Source organism: Aedes albopictus, chromosome 1, assembly GCF_035046485.1.
Source record: "Aedes albopictus strain Foshan chromosome 1, AalbF5, whole genome shotgun sequence".
Taxonomy (NCBI): Eukaryota; Metazoa; Arthropoda; class Insecta; order Diptera; family Culicidae; genus Aedes; species Aedes albopictus.
The window spans coordinates 314,044,154-314,063,384 of NC_085136.1; the positions used below are offsets into that span (position 1 = coordinate 314,044,154).

The 19,231-nt window shown below is 37.7% G+C and overlaps 2 pseudogenes; one reads left to right on the plus strand and one right to left on the minus strand.

The window, feature by feature from the left end:
- The window catches only part of LOC109432953 (syntaxin-5-like), a 33,579-nt pseudogene extending 28,566 nt beyond the window's left edge, over positions 1-5,013 (minus strand).
- Positions 5,014-6,302: 1,289 nt separating this feature from the next.
- LOC109405068 (syntaxin-5-like) lies at positions 6,303-13,438 on the plus strand (annotated as a pseudogene).
- The last annotated feature ends 5,793 nt before the right edge of the window (positions 13,439-19,231 follow it).

Here is a 19,231-nt window from a genome sequence, read left to right on the forward strand (position 1 = left end):
AAAGGTTCACCAAGTCCTCTCAAATTGCCAGGTGAAGCAAAGCATATTTGCTGTTAACTTTAATTACGTCTCCTTTAAAACTTCTTAGAAAACACCAAGAATTTATTAATGAAAAGGTTCACCAAGTCCTCTCTAATTGCCAGGTAAAGCTTAGTATATTTGCTTCTTGAAAAACGCCAAGAATTTATTAATGGAAAGGTTCACCAAGTCCTCTCAAATTGCCAGGTGAAGCAAAGCATATTTGCTGTTAAATTTATTTACGTCTCCTTTAAAACTTCTTAGAAAACACCAAGAATTTATTAATGAAAAAGTTCACCAAGTCCTCTCCAATTGCCAGGTAAAGCTTAGTATATTTGCTTCTTGAAAAACACCAAGAATTTATTAATGGAAAGGTTCACCAAGTCCTCTCCAATTGCCAGGTAAAGTTTAGTATATTAAATATATAAATTTTGCTTCTTGAAAAAACGCTAAGAATTTATTAATGGAAAGGTTCATCAAGTCCTCTCAAATTGCCAGGTGAAGCAAAGCATATTTGCTGGTCAATTTATTTACGTCTCCTTTAAAACTTCTTAGAAAACACCAAGAATTTATTAATGAAAAAGTTCACCAAGTCCTCTCCAATTGCCAGGTAAAGCTTAGTATATTTGCTTCTTGAAAAACACCAAGAATTTATTAATGGAAAGGTTCACCAAGTCCTCTCCAATTGCCAGGTAAAGTTTAGTATATTAAATATATAAATTTTGCTTCTTGAAAAAACGCTAAGAATTTATTAATGGAAAGGTTCATCAAGTCCTCTCAAATTGCCAGGTGAAGCAAAGCATATTTGCTGGTCAATTTATTTACGTCTCCTTTAAAACTTCTTAGAAAACACCAAGAATTTATTAATGGAAAGGTTCACCAAGTCCTCTCCAATTGCCAGGTAAAGCTTAGTATATTTGCTTCTTGAAAAACGCTAAGAATTTATTAATGGAAAGGTTCACCAAGTCCTCTCAAATTGCCAGGTAAAGCAAAGCATATTTGCTTCTTGAAAAACGCCGAGAATTTATTAATGGATAGGTTCACCAAGTCCTCAAATTGCCAGGTGAAGCATAGCGTATTTGCTGTTAACTTTAATTACCACCCTCATTCTTGTATTCGATCGAATCCACTTTCGAACGAAAATCGTACGCATTCCCGTTTACGCCAGCAAAATCAAATGGCCTACTGATTCGATCGAACCAAAAACGTTCGAAAGTAGATACGTCCGTAAACAAGAATGAGGGTATACGTCTCCTTTAAAACTTTTTGAAAAACACCAAAAATTTATTAATGGAAAGGTTCACCAAATCCTCTCCAATTGCCAGGTCAAGCTTAGTATATTTGCTTCTTGAAAAATACCAAGAATTTATTAATGGAAAGGTTCACCAAGTCCTCTCCAATTGCCAGGTAAAGCTTAGTATATTTGCTTCTTGAAAAACGCTAAGAATTTATTAATGGAAAGGTTCACCAAGTCCTCTCAAATTGCCAGGTGAAGCAAAGCATATTTGCTGTTAAATTTATTTACGTCTCCTTTAAAACTTCTTAGAAAACACCAAGAATTTATTAATGAAAAGGTTCACCAAGTCCTCTCTAATTGCCAGGTGAAGCTTAGTATATTTGCTTCTTGAAAAACGCCAAGAATTTATTAATGGAAAGGTTCACCAAGTCCTCTCCAATTGCCAGGTGAAGCAAAGCATATTTGCTTCTTTAAAAATACCAAGAATTTATTAATGAAAAGGTTCACCAAGTCCTCTCAAATTACCAGGTGAAGCAAAGCATATTTGCTGTTAAATTTATTTACGTCTCCTTCAAAACTTCTTGAAAAACACCAAGAATTTATTAATGGAAAGGTTCACCAAGTCCTCTCAAATTGCCAGGTAAAGCAAAGCATATTTGCTTCTTGAAAAACGCCAAGAATTTATTAATGGATAGGTTCACCAAGTCCTCAAATGGCCAGGTGAAGCATAGCATATTTGCTGTTAAATTTATTTACGTCTCCTTCAAAACTTCTTGAAAAACACCAAGAATTTATTAATGGAAAGGTTCACCAAGTCCTCTCCAATTGCCAGGTGAAGCAAAGCATATTTGCTGTTGAATTTATTTACGTCTCCTTTAAAACTTCTTTAAAAACATCAAGAATTTATTAATGAAAAGGTTCACCAAGTCCTCTCCAATTGCCAGGTGAAGCTTAGTATATTTGCTTCTTGAAAAACGCTAAGAATTTATTAATGGAAAGGTTCACCAAGTCCTCTCAAATTGCCAGGTGAAGCAAAGCATATTTGCTGTTAAATTTATTTACGTCTCCTTTAAAACTTCTTAGAAAACACCAAGAATTTATTAATGAAAAGGTTCACCAAGTCCTCTCTAATTGCCAGGTGAAGCTTAGTATATTTGCTTCTTGAAAAACGCCAAGAATTTATTAATGGAAAGGTTCACCAAGTCCTCTCCAATTGCCAGGTGAAGCAAAGCATATTTGCTTCTTTAAAAATACCAAGAATTTATTAATGAAAAGGTTCACCAAGTCCTCTCAAATTACCAGGTGAAGCAAAGCATATTTGCTGTTAAATTTATTTACGTCTCCTTTAAAACTTCTTAAAAAACACCAAGAATTTATTAATGAAAAGGTTCACCAAGTCCTCTCAAATTGCCAGGTGAAGCAAAGCATATTTGCTGTTAACTTTATTTACGTCTCCTTCAAAACTTCTTGAAAAACACCAAGAATTTATTAATGGAAAGGTTCACCAAGTCCTCTCCAATTGCCAGGTGAAGCAAAGCATATTTGCTATTGAATTTATTTACGTCTCCTTTAAAACTTCTTTGAAAACATCAAGAATTTATTAATGAAAAGGTTCACCAAGTCCTCTCCAATTGCCAGGTGAAGCTTAGTATATTTGCTTCTTGAAAAACGCTAAGAATTTATTAATGGAAAGGTTCACCAAGTCCTCTCAAATTGCCAGGTGAAGCAAAGCATATTTGCTGTTTTTATTTACGTCTCCTTTAAAACTTCTTAGAAAACACCAAGAATTTATTAATGAAAAGGTTCACCAAGTCCTCTCCAATTGCCAGGTCATGCTTAGTATATTTGCTTCTTGAAAAATACCAAGAATTTATTAATGGAAAGGTTCACCAAGTCCTCTCCAATTGCCAGGTGAAGCAAAGCATATTTGATTTTAGATACATTTACGTCTCCTTTAAAACTTCTTGAAAAACGCAAAGAATTTGTTAATGGATTTTTTGATTTAGCTATATTATAGAGACTTTCAGCCCTTGGCTGGTTCGTCTCTCTTTATTAATGGAAAGGTTCACCGAGTCTTCTCAAATTGCCAAGTGAAGCATAGCATATTTGCTTTTAAATATAGTTGCTTCTCCTTTAAAACTTCTAGAAAAATACTATCGACTCATGAAATATTGTTCCCTTTTACTTAGTATGGTATGTGGGGGCAAGATGGGTCAGTACCGTTTTCAACTGTACTATTTATTTTTTGAATCTTTCTATAATTTTCCCAGATGAACGACGTGGATACACAAAAAAGTGATATATTGTTTTTAAAATTCTTTACGTTCCTTACGCAGAAAAAAAATAAAATATTTTTTCGTTATACTCCTTATGCTATACATTCCATATAACTACGTGTAATGTGTAGACGGGGCAAGATGGGTCACCCTAATTTTTCGGTATGTTTGCATAGTTTTTAAAAATGTTTTATTTTTCATAGAAAGGCTATTATGTGACCTACATTGTCGAAGCGACTAGAGCGCTGAAAATTTGTGAACATATTTTTAATATTTTTCTACAAAAAATATAAGTTTTCAAAGTTTTTTATGGCTACCTGAATAAAAATATTCTATTTCTGAGAATAATCTACCGATATGTTTCAACACTTATTTCATGTAATCTGTACGTATGTGAAGCTTAGATGTATAGAGAAAAAATAGAAGATCTAGTTTTTTTTGTTGGAGAAAAATCGAATTTCTGATAGCTGACCCATCTTGCCCCCGTAGAAATGAGGTGGGGCAAGATGGGTCATGTTTTGACAATTGTTTGTCAAGAAGCAGGTTTCAAACTGTATGACCTTTCTATACCCTTATATCATAGCTGACTAGTGTATCTGGAAGTCGTGATAGAAAACAGAGAAATGCTATTTATATTCAGAATGTTATAGGGATCCATTTCTTAGGTGACCCATCCTGCCCCCACTTACCATATTAGTCTTACAAAATACAACAGCGCGAACAGCCAGCGATTCGTCTCCGATTGAAGTATATTTCAAAATTTCGCCGTGGGCCGCTTCCACATTTAGTTCCACGTCCTGTAGATTGGTGTCAATTCGTTCGACCATTTCCTCCTGCTCTTTGACCATGTTGGCCAGCTGTTGAAAAATATTACCAAGCTCTACGATCGTACTTTTAATTTTCTGCATCGTCTCTGCTCGCTCCTATGCGTAACTATCCGATTCGTCGATGAGGACCATCTGTTGTTGCTGCTGCTGGAGTGGCACTCGCTCCGCCGGTCTTCCCCCGGAGTCATTCATGTTGATGCTGATCTGGTCCTAATGCTACTGTTCCTGCAGCAGAAGCCTTCCCTGGGTTGGCCCTCGCTTCGTCGATGGGGGTTAACTTTTGGAGATGGATCCTTGACTGAACTGATTTTCCATTCGAACCTCCAGGACTTGCATGAAGTCGGAGCTCATGTTGGCCAATTTGGCTTGCAGTTGCACTTCCATATTGAAGGATTGTGAAAATAAGTGCTTTCTGGTCATTGATTTACGTTGAGATTTGGATATTTCCTGCAATCGAGTGATTTGCTGTATCAACGAGTTAAGCTACGTAGGTTAGCTCTTGAATCTCCGCCGGCCTGTCATTGAAAAGTGTTTTTCGTGTTGTCACTAGAATATGCAAGAAAATAGTAAGAACAGTCTGGCACTGCGGAATCTAACGAAAAATACTTACACAGTGTTGGCTTTTAAACTCGGAGTAGCTTTGCGGGAATCGCATTGTCAAATTCCGCACTGCGGTCGCGTGGGGCCATGATGAATTTTGGTTCGTTTTCGTCTTCGTCGTCGAAATGTGTTAGATATCTCTCTACCGGTGTCCGGATTAGATGGACCGGTTTCTTCGGCTGGTTCCTGCTAAACGCACCTCCAAAGTAACTTGTTGTTCACACCAGAAACTTCTGCGCTGCGGTATCGAAGGTAACCAGCTCCATTCCCTAGGCGGTGGATAGAATTCAGGCTTTTCTACGTAGTCTTCCTTTTGCCTGCGATTGAAATCGGTCTCTTCTCCGATGCTGCTGAAAATGGTTCACTTGCTTCCTCTGGGCCGAAACGACGTCTAGCTCTTGATTGCATCTCATAATCCTATCACTTCCTCACAAAACATTCTAAGTTCCGCAGACTTTCACAAAGGTGCTACGCGAAAATTGTTTCTATTGGGTTTCTATTACTTTCTTTATACTGCTCGGAAAATTGATCCAAAACCAAATAATCCCGAAAACTGAGAAGCTGGACCGCGACTGAATCAAACAATCAAACGTCACAACAAAACGAAACTATCTCGATGCATGTGTAGTGGTGGGTGAAACACAAGGGGCGTTTCACTTCAAAAATTTGCATTTAATGTGCATTAAATGCATTAAATGCATTTGCGATTATCATCCAGTACTTCAAATTAACAGTGTACTTGAACTGTCAAAACTGATGTTTCACCCACCACTACACATGCATCGAGATAGTTTCGTTTTGTTGTGACGTTTGATTGTTTGATTCAGTCGCGGTCCAGCTTCTCAGTTTTCGGGATTATTTGGTTTTGGATCAATTTTCCGAGCAGTATAAAGAAAGTAATAGAAACCCAATAGAAACAATTTTCGCGTAGCACCTTTGTGAAAGTCTGCGGAACTTAGAATGTTTTGTGAGGAAGTGATAGGATTATGAGATGCAATCAAGAGCTAGACGTCGTTTCGGCCCAGAGGAAGCAAGTGAACCATTTTCAGCAGCATCGGAGAAGAGACCGATTTCAATCGCAGGCAAAAGGAAGACTACGTAGAAAAGCCTGAATTCTATCCACCGCCTAGGGAATGGAGCTGGTTACCTTCGATACCGCAGCGCAGAAGTTTCTGGTGTGAACAACAAGTTACTTTGGAGGTGCGTTTAGCAGGAACCAGCCGAAGAAACCGGTCCATCTAATCCGGACACCGGTAGAGAGATATCTAACACATTTCGACGACGAAGACGAAAACGAACCAAAATTCATCATGGCCCCACGCGACCGCAGTGCGGAATTTGACAATGCGATTCCCGCAAAGCTACTCCGAGTTTAAAAGCCAACACTGTGTAAGTATTTTTCGTTAGATTCCGCAGTGCCAGACTGTTCTTACTATTTTCTTGCATATTCTAGTGACAACACGAAAAACACTTTTCAATGACAGGCCGGCGGAGATTCAAGAGCTAACCTACGTAGCTTAACTCGTTGATACAGCAAATCACTCGATTGCAGGAAATATCCAAATCTCAACGTAAATCAATGACCAGAAAGCACTTATTTTCACAATCCTTCAATATGGAAGTGCAACTGCAAGCCAAATTGGCCAACATGAGCTCCGACTTCATGCAAGTCCTGGAGGTTCGAATGGAAAATCAGTTCAGTCAAGGATCCATCTCCAAAAGTTAACCCCCATCGACGAAGCGAGGGCCAACCCAGGGAAGGCTTCTGCTGCAGGAACAGTAGCATTAGGACCAGATCAGCATCAACATGAATGACTCCGGGGGAAGACCGGCGGAGCGAGTGCCACTCCAGCAGCAGCAACAACAGATGGTCCTCATCGACGAATCGGATAGTTACGCATAGGAGCGAGCAGAGACGATGCAGAAAATTAAAAGTACGATCGTAGAGCTTGGTAATATTTTTCAACAGCTGGCCAACATGGTCAAAGAGCAGGAGGAAATGGTCGAACGAATTGACACCAATCTACAGGACGTGGAACTAAATGTGGAAGCGGCCCACGGCGAAATTTTGAAATATACTTCAATCGGAGACGAATCGCTGGCTGTTCGCGCTGTTGTATTTTGTAAGACTAATATGGTAAGTGGGGGCAGGATGGGTCACCTAAGAAATGGATCCCTATAACATTCTGAATATAAATAGCATTTCTCTGTTTTCTATCACGACTTCCAGATACACTAGTCAGCTATGATATAAGGGTATAGAAAGGTCATACAGTTTGAAACCTGCTTCTTGACAAACAATTGTCAAAACATGACCCATCTTGCCCCACCTCATTTCTACGGGGGCAAGATGGGTCAGCTATCAGAAATTCGATTTTTCTCCAACAAAAAAAACTAGATCTTCTATTTTTTCTCTATACATCTAAGCTTCACATACGTACAGATTACATGAAATAAGTGTTGAAACATATCGGTAGATTATTCTCAGAAATAGAATATTTTTATTCAGGTAGCCATAAAAAACTTTGAAAACTTATATTTTTTGTAGAAAAATATTAAAAATATGTTCACAAATTTTCAGCGCTCTAGTCGCTTCGACAATGTAGGTCACATAATAGCCTTTCTATGAAAAATAAAACATTTTTAAAAACTATGCAAACATACCGAAAAATTAGGGTGACCCATCTTGCCCCGTCTACACATTACACGTAGTTATATGGAATGTATAGCATAAGGAGTATAACGAAAAAATATTTTATTTTTTTTCTGCGTAAGGAACGTAAAGAATTTTAAAAACAATATATCACTTTTTTGTGTATCCACGTCGTTCATCTGGGAAAATTATAGAAAGATTCAAAAAATAAATAGTACAGTTGAAAACGGTACTGACCCATCTTGCCCCCACATACCATACTAAGTAAAAGGGAACAATATTTCATGAGTCGATAGTATTTTTCTAGAAGTTTTAAAGGAGAAGCAACTATATTTAAAAGCAAATATGCTATGCTTCACTTGGCAATTTGAGAAGACTCGGTGAACCTTTCCATTAATAAAGAGAGACGAACCAGCCAAGGGCTGAAAGTCTCTATAATATAGCTAAATCAAAAAATCCATTAACAAATTCTTTGCGTTTTTCAAGAAGTTTTAAAGGAGACGTAAATGTATCTAAAATCAAATATGCTTTGCTTCACCTGGCAATTGGAGAGGACTTGGTGAACCTTTCCATTAATAAATTCTTGGTATTTTTCAAGAAGCAAATATACTAAGCATGACCTGGCAATTGGAGAGGACTTGGTGAACCTTTTCATTAATAAATTCTTGGTGTTTTCTAAGAAGTTTTAAAGGAGACGTAAATAAAAACAGCAAATATGCTTTGCTTCACCTGGCAATTTGAGAGGACTTGGTGAACCTTTCCATTAATAAATTCTTAGCGTTTTTCAAGAAGCAAATATACTAAGCTTCACCTGGCAATTGGAGAGGACTTGGTGAACCTTTTCATTAATAAATTCTTGATGTTTTCAAAGAAGTTTTAAAGGAGACGTAAATAAATTCAATAGCAAATATGCTTTGCTTCACCTGGCAATTGGAGAGGACTTGGTGAACCTTTCCATTAATAAATTCTTGGTGTTTTTCAAGAAGTTTTGAAGGAGACGTAAATAAAGTTAACAGCAAATATGCTTTGCTTCACCTGGCAATTTGAGAGGACTTGGTGAACCTTTTCATTAATAAATTCTTGGTGTTTTTTAAGAAGTTTTAAAGGAGACGTAAATAAATTTAACAGCAAATATGCTTTGCTTCACCTGGTAATTTGAGAGGACTTGGTGAACCTTTTCATTAATAAATTCTTGGTATTTTTAAAGAAGCAAATATGCTTTGCTTCACCTGGCAATTGGAGAGGACTTGGTGAACCTTTCCATTAATAAATTCTTGGCGTTTTTCAAGAAGCAAATATACTAAGCTTCACCTGGCAATTAGAGAGGACTTGGTGAACCTTTTCATTAATAAATTCTTGGTGTTTTCTAAGAAGTTTTAAAGGAGACGTAAATAAATTTAACAGCAAATATGCTTTGCTTCACCTGGCAATTTGAGAGGACTTGGTGAACCTTTCCATTAATAAATTCTTAGCGTTTTTCAAGAAGCAAATATACTAAGCTTCACCTGGCAATTGGAGAGGACTTGGTGAACCTTTTCATTAATAAATTCTTGATGTTTTTAAAGAAGTTTTAAAGGAGACGTAAATAAATTCAACAGCAAATATGCTTTGCTTCACCTGGCAATTGGAGAGGACTTGGTGAACCTTTCCATTAATAAATTCTTGGTGTTTTTCAAGAAGTTTTGAAGGAGACGTAAATAAATTTAACAGCAAATATGCTATGCTTCACCTGGCCATTTGAGGACTTGGTGAACCTATCCATTAATAAATTCTTGGCGTTTTTCAAGAAGCAAATATGCTTTGCTTTACCTGGCAATTTGAGAGGACTTGGTGAACCTTTCCATTAATAAATTCTTGGTGTTTTTCAAGAAGTTTTGAAGGAGACGTAAATAAATTTAACAGCAAATATGCTTTGCTTCACCTGGTAATTTGAGAGGACTTGGTGAACCTTTTCATTAATAAATTCTTGGTATTTTTAAAGAAGCAAATATGCTTTGCTTCACCTGGCAATTGGAGAGGACTTGGTGAACCTTTCCATTAATAAATTCTTGGCGTTTTTCAAGAAGCAAATATACTAAGCTTCACCTGGCAATTAGAGAGGACTTGGTGAACCTTTTCATTAATAAATTCTTGGTGTTTTCTAAGAAGTTTTAAAGGAGACGTAAATAAATTTAACAGCAAATATGCTTTGCTTCACCTGGCAATTTGAGAGGACTTGGTGAACCTTTCCATTAATAAATTCTTAGCGTTTTTCAAGAAGCAAATATACTAAGCTTTACCTGGCAATTGGAGAGGACTTGGTGAACCTTTCCATTAATAAATTCTTGGTATTTTTCAAGAAGCAAATATACTAAGCTTGACCTGGCAATTGGAGAGGATTTGGTGAACCTTTCCATTAATAAATTTTTGGTGTTTTTCAAAAAGTTTTAAAGGAGACGTATACCCTCATTCTTGTTTACGGACGTATCTACTTTCGAACGTTTTTGGTTCGATCGAATCAGTAGGCCATTTGATTTTGCTGGCGTAAACGGGAATGCGTACGATTTTCGTTCGAAAGTGGATTCGATCGAATACAAGAATGAGGGTGGTAATTAAAGTTAACAGCAAATACGCTATGCTTCACCTGGCAATTTGAGGACTTGGTGAACCTATCCATTAATAAATTCTCGGCGTTTTTCAAGAAGCAAATATGCTTTGCTTTACCTGGCAATTTGAGAGGACTTGGTGAACCTTTCCATTAATAAATTCTTAGCGTTTTTCAAGAAGCAAATATACTAAGCTTTACCTGGCAATTGGAGAGGACTTGGTGAACCTTTCCATTAATAAATTCTTGGTGTTTTCTAAGAAGTTTTAAAGGAGACGTAAATAAATTGACCAGCAAATATGCTTTGCTTCACCTGGCAATTTGAGAGGACTTGATGAACCTTTCCATTAATAAATTCTTAGCGTTTTTTCAAGAAGCAAAATTTATATATTTAATATACTAAACTTTACCTGGCAATTGGAGAGGACTTGGTGAACCTTTCCATTAATAAATTCTTGGTGTTTTTCAAGAAGCAAATATACTAAGCTTTACCTGGCAATTGGAGAGGACTTGGTGAACTTTTTCATTAATAAATTCTTGGTGTTTTCTAAGAAGTTTTAAAGGAGACGTAAATAAATTTAACAGCAAATATGCTTTGCTTCACCTGGCAATTTGAGAGGACTTGGTGAACCTTTCCATTAATAAATTCTTGGCGTTTTTCAAGAAGCAAATATACTAAGCTTTACCTGGCAATTAGAGAGGACTTGGTGAACCTTTTCATTAATAAATTCTTGGTGTTTTCTAAGAAGTTTTAAAGGAGACGTAATTAAAGTTAACAGCAAATATGCTTTGCTTCACCTGGCAATTTGAGAGGACTTGGTGAACCTTTCCATTAATAAATTCTTGGCGTTTTTCAAGAAGCAAATATACTAAGCTTCACCTGGCAATTCGAGAGGACTTGGTGAACCCTTTCATTAATAAATTCTTGGTGGTTTTAAGAAGTTTTAAAGGAGACGTAAATAAATTTAACAGCAAATATGTTTTGCTTCACCTGGCAATTTGAGAGGACTTGGTGAACCTTTCCAATAATAAATTCTTGGCGTTTTTCAAGAAGCAAATGTACTAAGCTTCACCTGGCAATTAGAGAGGACTTGGTGAACCTTTTCATTAATAAATTCTTGGTGTTTTTAAAGAAGTTTTAAAGGAGCCGTAAATAAATTTAACAGCAAATATGCTTTGCTTCACCTGGCAATTGGAGAGGACTTGGTGAACCTTTCCATTAATACATTCTTAGCGTTTTTCAAGAAGCAAATATACTAAGCTTTACCTGGCAATTAAAGAGGACTTGGTGAACCTTTCCATTAATAAATTCTTAGTATTTTTCAAGAAGCAAATATACTAAGCTTCACCTGGCAATTGAAGAGGACTTGGTGAACCTTTTCATTAATAAATTCTTGGTGTTTTTAAAGAAGTTTTAAAGGAGACGTAAATAAATTTAACAGCAAATATGCTTTGCTTCACCTGGCAATTGGAGAGGATTTGGTGAACCTTTCCATTAATAAATTCTTAGCGTTTTTCAAGAAGCAAATATACTAAGCTTCACCTGGCAATTGAAGAGGACTTGGTGAACCTTTCCATTAAAAAAATCTTGGTATTTTTCAAGAAGCAAATATACTAAGCTTGACCTGGCAATTGGAGAGGACTTGGTGAACCTTTCCATTAAAAAATTCTTGGTATTTTTCAAGAAGCAAATATACTAAGCTTGACCTGGCAATTGGAGAGGACTTGGTGAACCTTTTCGTTAATAAATTCTTGATGTTTTTAAAGAAGTTTTAAAGAAGACGTAAATAAATTCAACAGCAAATATGCTTTGCTTCACCTGGCAATTGGAGAGGACTTGGTGAACCTTTCCATTAATAAATTCTTAGCGTTTTTCAAGAAGCAAATATACTAAGCTTTACCTGGCAATTAAAGAGGACTTGGTGAACCTTTCCATTAATAAATTCTTGGTAATTTTCAAGAAGCAAATATACTAAGCATGACCTGGCAATTGGAGAGGACTTGGTGAACCTTTTCATTAATAAATTCTTGGTGTTTTTTAAGAAGTTTTGAAGGAGACGTAAATAAAGTTAACAGCAAATATGCTTTGCTTCACCTGGCAATTTGAGAGGACTTGGTGAACCTTTTCATTAATAAATTCTTGGTGTTTTTTTAAGAAGTTTTAAAGGAGACGTAAATAAATTTAACAGCAAATATGCTTTGCTTCACCTGGAAATTGGAGAGGACTTGGTGAACCTTTCCATTAATAAATTCTTGGTGTTTTTCAAGAAGTTTTGAAGGATACGTAAATAAATTTAACAGCAAATATGCTATGCTTCACCTGGCAATTTGAGGACTTGGTGAACCTATCCATTAATAAATTCTTGGCGTTTTTCAAGAAGCAAATATGCTTTGCTTTACCTGGCAATTGGAGAGGACTTGGTGAACCTCTCCATCAATTAATACTTAGTAAAAGTAAACAATATTTTATAAGCCGATAGTATTTCTCTAGAAGTTTTAAAGGAGAAGTAACTATATTTAAGAGCAAATTTGGTAAGCTTCACCTGGCAATTTGAGTGGACTTTCTCAAAAAGCAAATATGCCAAACCTTACCTGGCAGTTTGATAGGACTTGGTGAACGTTTTCATTAATTAATTCTCATTGAAAGGTAACAATAGTTTATAAGCCGTTGGCATTTTTAAGAAATATTGAAGGAAAAGTAACTGTATTATAAACCAAATATGCCAAGCTTCACCTGGAAATTTGTTAGGACTTGGTGAACCTCTCCTCAATTTAAAACCATTTCTGTTAGCAAACTTTTAGTTTTTTTTTTCAAAAGTTTAAGGAAGAAGTATCTTTTAAGTAAATTTAGTAAATTCTGAGTATTACGTGGTGAATATTTCAGACAAAAAAAAAGATCTTAAAGAGTCCTAACAGGAGTAACATCTGAACCTCTAAAATAACACCAACGATTCTAATTAGATAATATTGACAATACTTCATGCAAATTTCTAAAAATAGGAACTGTCTCAGGTAAAACATTTTGTGGTCACAAGCTTGATCTGCACTTACATATTGGGGTTCGGATATGTTATAGTGCCCAGTAAAACAACCCACAACAGTTATTTTTATTAATTAAAAATTGTAAACATGTTAATTGTTAATGTAAACTTAGAAGTCATTCGTGCTAGTCAACCAGGATGATGTTCAGAAGGTATGGCAACCAGAGAATTGAACGTTGAACTTCCAAGTTTGACAGGAATGGCTGTAAGACACAATAAAACATAATGTGATTGTCTGTGGTCGTGTAGAAACGTTTTAATAGAATATTTTTTGGCGGATACAGTTAGTTAATAACTATGGAAAGCCAAACCACGCCTTATTTAAAATTATGTGACCCGCTAACCTCGAGTAGCCACAACTTCATTCATAACATCTTTTGTTCTTGCTACAGGGTGTGAGACTTTTATTCAAGAACTCAATAGGCATCATCAATAAGTTTCATAATTAATGTTAATAATAATAATGTTAATAATCTAAATTATTAACATATTTTTAGACAAGCATCAGATTCAATTTTATTCTTCTACTTTTATGCGGCACTGCTAATATTGTTACTACTAAATAAAGTAAAATCAATAATCCTATAATTATTAAATATGTTGGAAACAACGCACTTTATGTTAATTAAATGTATCTTAATGGCGAAAACTAAGCCGGAGGCCTCTTGAGTAAGTGCTACATCAACATATCCTTCCGCTATCTCAAGTTACGGTAAAGATGGGCGTGGCCGGGAATAATAATATTTAATTCATAGAGGAATTTCTGTCGAAATTCCTGGAGAAATTCTAGAGAAAATTTCTGGAGGAATTTCTGGGGTTATGCCTGTAGGAATTTCTGTAAGAATTCCTAGACGAATTCCTGGAGGAATTCCTAAAAAAAATCCCTGTCGGAATTCCTAGAGCATCTTCTGTAGAAATACCTTGATAAATTCTTAGAAGAATCCCTGGAGAAATTCTTGGAGGAATTCTGGAAGTAATCCCTGGATAAATTTCTTAAGAAATTCCTTGAAGAATTCCTATAGAGGAATTTCTGGTAAAATTCCTGGTGGAGTCGTGGAAGAAATTCCTAGAGGAATCCCCGAAGAAGTCTTTGGAGGAATCCCGTAACCAATTCCTGGAGAATTCTCCAATTCCTGAACAAACTCCCAGAGGAATCCCTGGTGGAATTCCTGGAGGAAATTCTGAAGGAGTTCTTGTAGAAATGCCTGAAACAGTCCGTAGAGAAATTCTGGTGAAATCCTTTGAGGAATTTCTAGAGAAATTTCTGGTGAAATTTCAGGAGGAAAACTAGGAGACATTCTTGGAGGAATACCTGGAAGAATTCCTGGAGGAATTTCTAAAGGAATCCCTGGATGATTTCCTGGAGAAATTCCTGCATAAATTACTGGAGGAATTTCTGGACAAATCCCTGGGAAACATCTGGATAAATTTATCAAGCAATCCCTGGATGAATATCTGGAATCTGGAATCCCTGGAAGAATTCCTGGAAAAAATCCGAAAGGAGGAAAGGAGGAATTTCTAAAGGAGCCCGGGAGAAATTTTTGGAGGAATTTCTGAAAGAATTACTGGAGGAATACCTGGATCTCTGAAAATCCCAGGAAAAATTCATGGGGTAATTTCTATAGAGAGCCTGGAGGAATACCTGCAAGAATTCTTTGGGAAATCTTTAGAGCAATTTCCGGAGGAAACCCTAGAGTAGCCCTGTAGGAATCCTAAGAAAAATCCTTTTAGGAATTGCTGGATGATTTCCTTGGTGGGATTCCTGAAGAAGTCGCCTGAGGAGAAATTCCTGGATGAATTCCTGGAGGAATTGCTAAAGAAACTTCTGAAGAAAAGCCTTGATAAATCCTTGGAGGAATGCCTGCAGAAATTTTTGGATGAATTCCTGGAGGAGTTCTGGGAGGAACACTAGGATAAATTTCTTGAGAAATACCTTGAAGAATTCTTAGGGGGATTTCTGGTGAAATTCCTGGTGGAGACCTGGGAGAAACTCCTAGAGGAAACCCTGAAGGATCCCTGGGGGAAACCTTGAACCAATTCCTGGAGAATCCTCGGATGAGTTGCTGGAGAAATTTCTGGGAGAATCCCTGGAGAAATTCCTGAACAAACTCTTAGAGGAATCCCTGGAGGAACTCCTGGAGAAATCCTTTGAGGAATTTCTGTAGAAATCCCTGGAAGACTTCCTGGAGGAATCTCTGAATAAAACCTTGGAAGAATTCCTGCAGGAATCCCTGGAAAATTTTTTAGAGGAATTCCTGTAGAAATGCCTGAATTGGAGAATTCTCCAGGAATTGGTTACGGGATTCCTCCAAAGACTTCTTCGGGGATTCCTCTAGGAATTTCTTCCACGACTCCACCAGGAATTTTACCAGAAATTCCTCTATAGGAATTCTTCAAGGAATTTCTTAAGAAATTTATCCAGGGATTACTTCCAGAATTCCTCCAAGAATTTCTCCAGGGATTCTAGAAGAATACTGTTGAAATCCTTCGAGGAAGATCCCTAGAGGAATTTCAGGTGAAATTTCTGGAGGAATACTAGGAGACATTCCTGGAGGAATGCCTGAAAGAATTCTTGAAGAAATTCGTGGAGGAATTTCTAAAGGAATCCCTGGAAAATTTCCTGGATGAACTACTGGATGAATTTCTGGACAAATACCTGGAGAAATATCTGAATCAATTCCTCTAGCAATCCCAATTGCTGGTTGAATTCCTAGAGGAGTCACTAGAGGAATTCCTGGAGAAATGTCTGAAAGAATGTCTAGATGAATACCTGGAAGAATGCCTGGATCAATTCCTGGAGGAATTCTTGGAGAAATTCCTGGAGAAGTCACTGGAGGAATTCCCGGATGAACGCCTGGAGGAATGTTTAGACGAATCCCTAGAGGAATCTATAAAGGAAAGCCTGGAAGAATTTCTGGAGGAATTCCTAAAGAAATGCCTGAAGGAATTCCTGGAGGCATTATGGGAGGACTCCCTGGAGGATTTCCTGGAGTAATTTGTAAAGGAGCCCCTGGAGAAATTGTTGGAGAAATTTCTGAACGAATCACTGGAGGAATACCTGGATCAGTTCCTTTGGGAATCCCAGGAGGAATTCATGGGGTAATTTCTGTAGGGATTCTTGAAAGAATGCCTAGAGGAATATCTGCAAGAATTTTTTGCATTTTTTGAGAAATCTCTAGAGCAATTTCCAGAGGAAACCCTAGCGTAATCCCTGGAGGAATCCTAGGAGAAATCGTTTTAGGAATTGCTGGATGATTTCCCTGATGGAATTCCTGAAAGAATCGCTGAAGGAGAAATTCCTGGATGAATGTTTGCACGAATTCCTGGCGGAATTGGTCCCTCTTGGAGTTCCTGCAGCAATATTTGGATGAATCTTTGATGGAATCACTGGAGGAATTCCTAGATGATATCCTGGAAGAATGCCTGGGTGAATCCCTGGAGAAATGCCTGGGGCAATCCCTTGAGAAATATCTGCACAAATTCCTGACGGAACCCCTGGAAGAATTCCTGAACAAACTTCTGAAGAAATACCTTGATAAATTCTTCGAGGTGTGCCTGCAGGAATTCTTGTATAAATTCCTGGAGGAATTCTGGGAGGAATTCCGGGATAAATTTCTTAAACAATACCTTGAAGAATTCTTACGAGATTTTCTGGTGAAATTCCTAGAGGAATCCAAGAAGGATCCCTGGAGGAATCCTTGAACCAATTCTCGGATAAACTCCTGGAAGAATTCGCTGGAGAAATTCTTGGAGAAATTTCTGGGAGAATCCCTGGAGAAATTCCTGAACAAACTCCTGGAGGAATCCCTGGTGGAATTCCTGAAGGAACTCCTGGAGAAATCTTATGAGCAATTTCTGTAGAAATCCCTGGAAGACTTCTTAGAGGAATCTGTGAATGAATCTTTAGAAGAATTCCTGCAGAAACCCCTGGAGGAACTTTTAGATAGATTCTGCAGAAATGCCTGAAACAATCCCTAAAGGAATTCTGGTGAAATCCTTTGAGGAAAATCCTGGAAGAATCATTGAAGGAATTCCTGCAGGAATTTCTAAAGGAATCCCTGGAGGATTTCCTGGAGAAATTCCTTAAGAAATTTCTGGATAAATTACTGAAAGAATATCTGGATCAATCCCTGGAGGAATTTATGGGGTAATTTCTGGAGGAATTCCAAGAGAAGTTCCTAGAGGAATTCCTGAATGAAATTCTGAAACGTTGTCTGGATGAATTTTTGGAGAAATCCCTGGAGGTATTCGTGGAAGAATACCTGGAGGATTTTCTGGAGAAATTAATGGATCAATTCTTGGAGGATTACTTGGAGGAATTCCTGAAGGAATCTCTGGAGAAATATCTGGAGGAATAGCTGCAAGCGTTCTTTGAGGAGTCCGTAGAGCAATTGCCAAAGGAATCCTTAGTGTAATCCCTGGTAGAATCCTAGGAAACTAGAGGAGAAATTTCTGGATGAATTTCTGGAGGAATCCCCGAAAAAAATACTGAAAAAATTCTGGAGGTATCGCTAGAGGATTTCCTGGATAAATTCCAGGAGGAATTTCAGAATGAATTCCTGGCGGATTCACGGAGGAATTCTTGGATGAAATCCTGGAAAAATACCTGAAGGAATTCCTGGAGAAATCCCTTGAGAAATTCTTGGAGGAATCCTGAAAGGTAATCCTGGAGAAACCCCGGGAGGAATTCATGGACGTATCGAGAGACGAATTCCTGAAGAAAATTTCGGGAGGAATGCCTGGAGATACCCCGCGAGGAATTCATGGAAGATTCCCAGGAGAATTTTCTAATGGTATCCCGGGAGGAAGCCTCGGGAGGCATAACTGAAAGAAACACTGCAATAATTTCTGCATGAATTCCGGGAAGAATTCCTAGATAAATCCCGTAGGAGTCCCCTTGATAAATCCTGTAGCAGTCTTTAGAAAAATTTCTGGAGAAATCCCCAGAGAAATTCCAGAACGTAGCTCAGGAGGAATTCCTGAGGGAATCCCGAGGAAATTTCTCGAAGATTCACGGGGAGAATTCCTGGTGGAATACCTGGAGGAATTTCTGAGGGAATCCCGAGAGGAGTTCTCAGATGAATCCTGACAGGAAATCCTAGAGAAATTCTGAGAGGAATTCCTGGAGGAACCTCGGGAGGAAGAACTTAAAGAATCCCTGCAATAAGAATCCCGGAAGGAATTTCTTCACAAATCCCGGGAGATTAATTCCCGGAGGAACCTCGGAAGTTATACCTGAAAGAATCCCTGCAATAATTTCTGAATGAATACCGGGAGAAATTCCTAGATAAATCCCAGGTGCAATTATACCTCCTGGAATTCGTTCCTGGAGAAATCCCTGAAAGTATTTCTTGACGAATCTCAGAAGATGTTACTGAAGGAATTTGTGGAGAAATTCCGGAACAAATTATCTTGGCAGGAATAACTGAAAGAATCGCCGCAATAATTTCTAAAAGAATCACGGGAGTAATTCCTTCTACAATCCAGGGAGTAATTCCTGGAGGAATCCCGGGGGGAATTTCAAGAGAAATTTTGGGAGGAATTCCAGGAGGATATAATGGAAAAATTGCGGGAGAATTCCTGCAGGAATCCCGCAAGGCATTCCTGGACGAATCTTGGGAGTAATTCTTGGAGGAATCCCGGGAGAAATTACTCGAGGAAGTATCCCGGGAGGCATTCCCGGAGGAATCCCGAGGGAAATTCCTCGAAAAATGCCGGGAGGAAATTCCAAGGGGATTCTCAAGAAGAATTCTTCATTGAATCCCGGAAGGAATCCCTACAGGAAATCCTAGAGCAATCCTGAGAGAAATTCCTGGAGAAACCTCCCGAGGAAGAACGATAAAAAACCCTGTAATAATATCTGTAAGAATCCCGGAAGAAATTGCTTCAGAAATCCCGGGAGGAATCCCAGCAGGAACCACGGGAGGCATAACTGAAAGAAACACTGCAATAATTTCTGAATGAATTCCGGGAGAAACTCCTAGATAAATCCCAG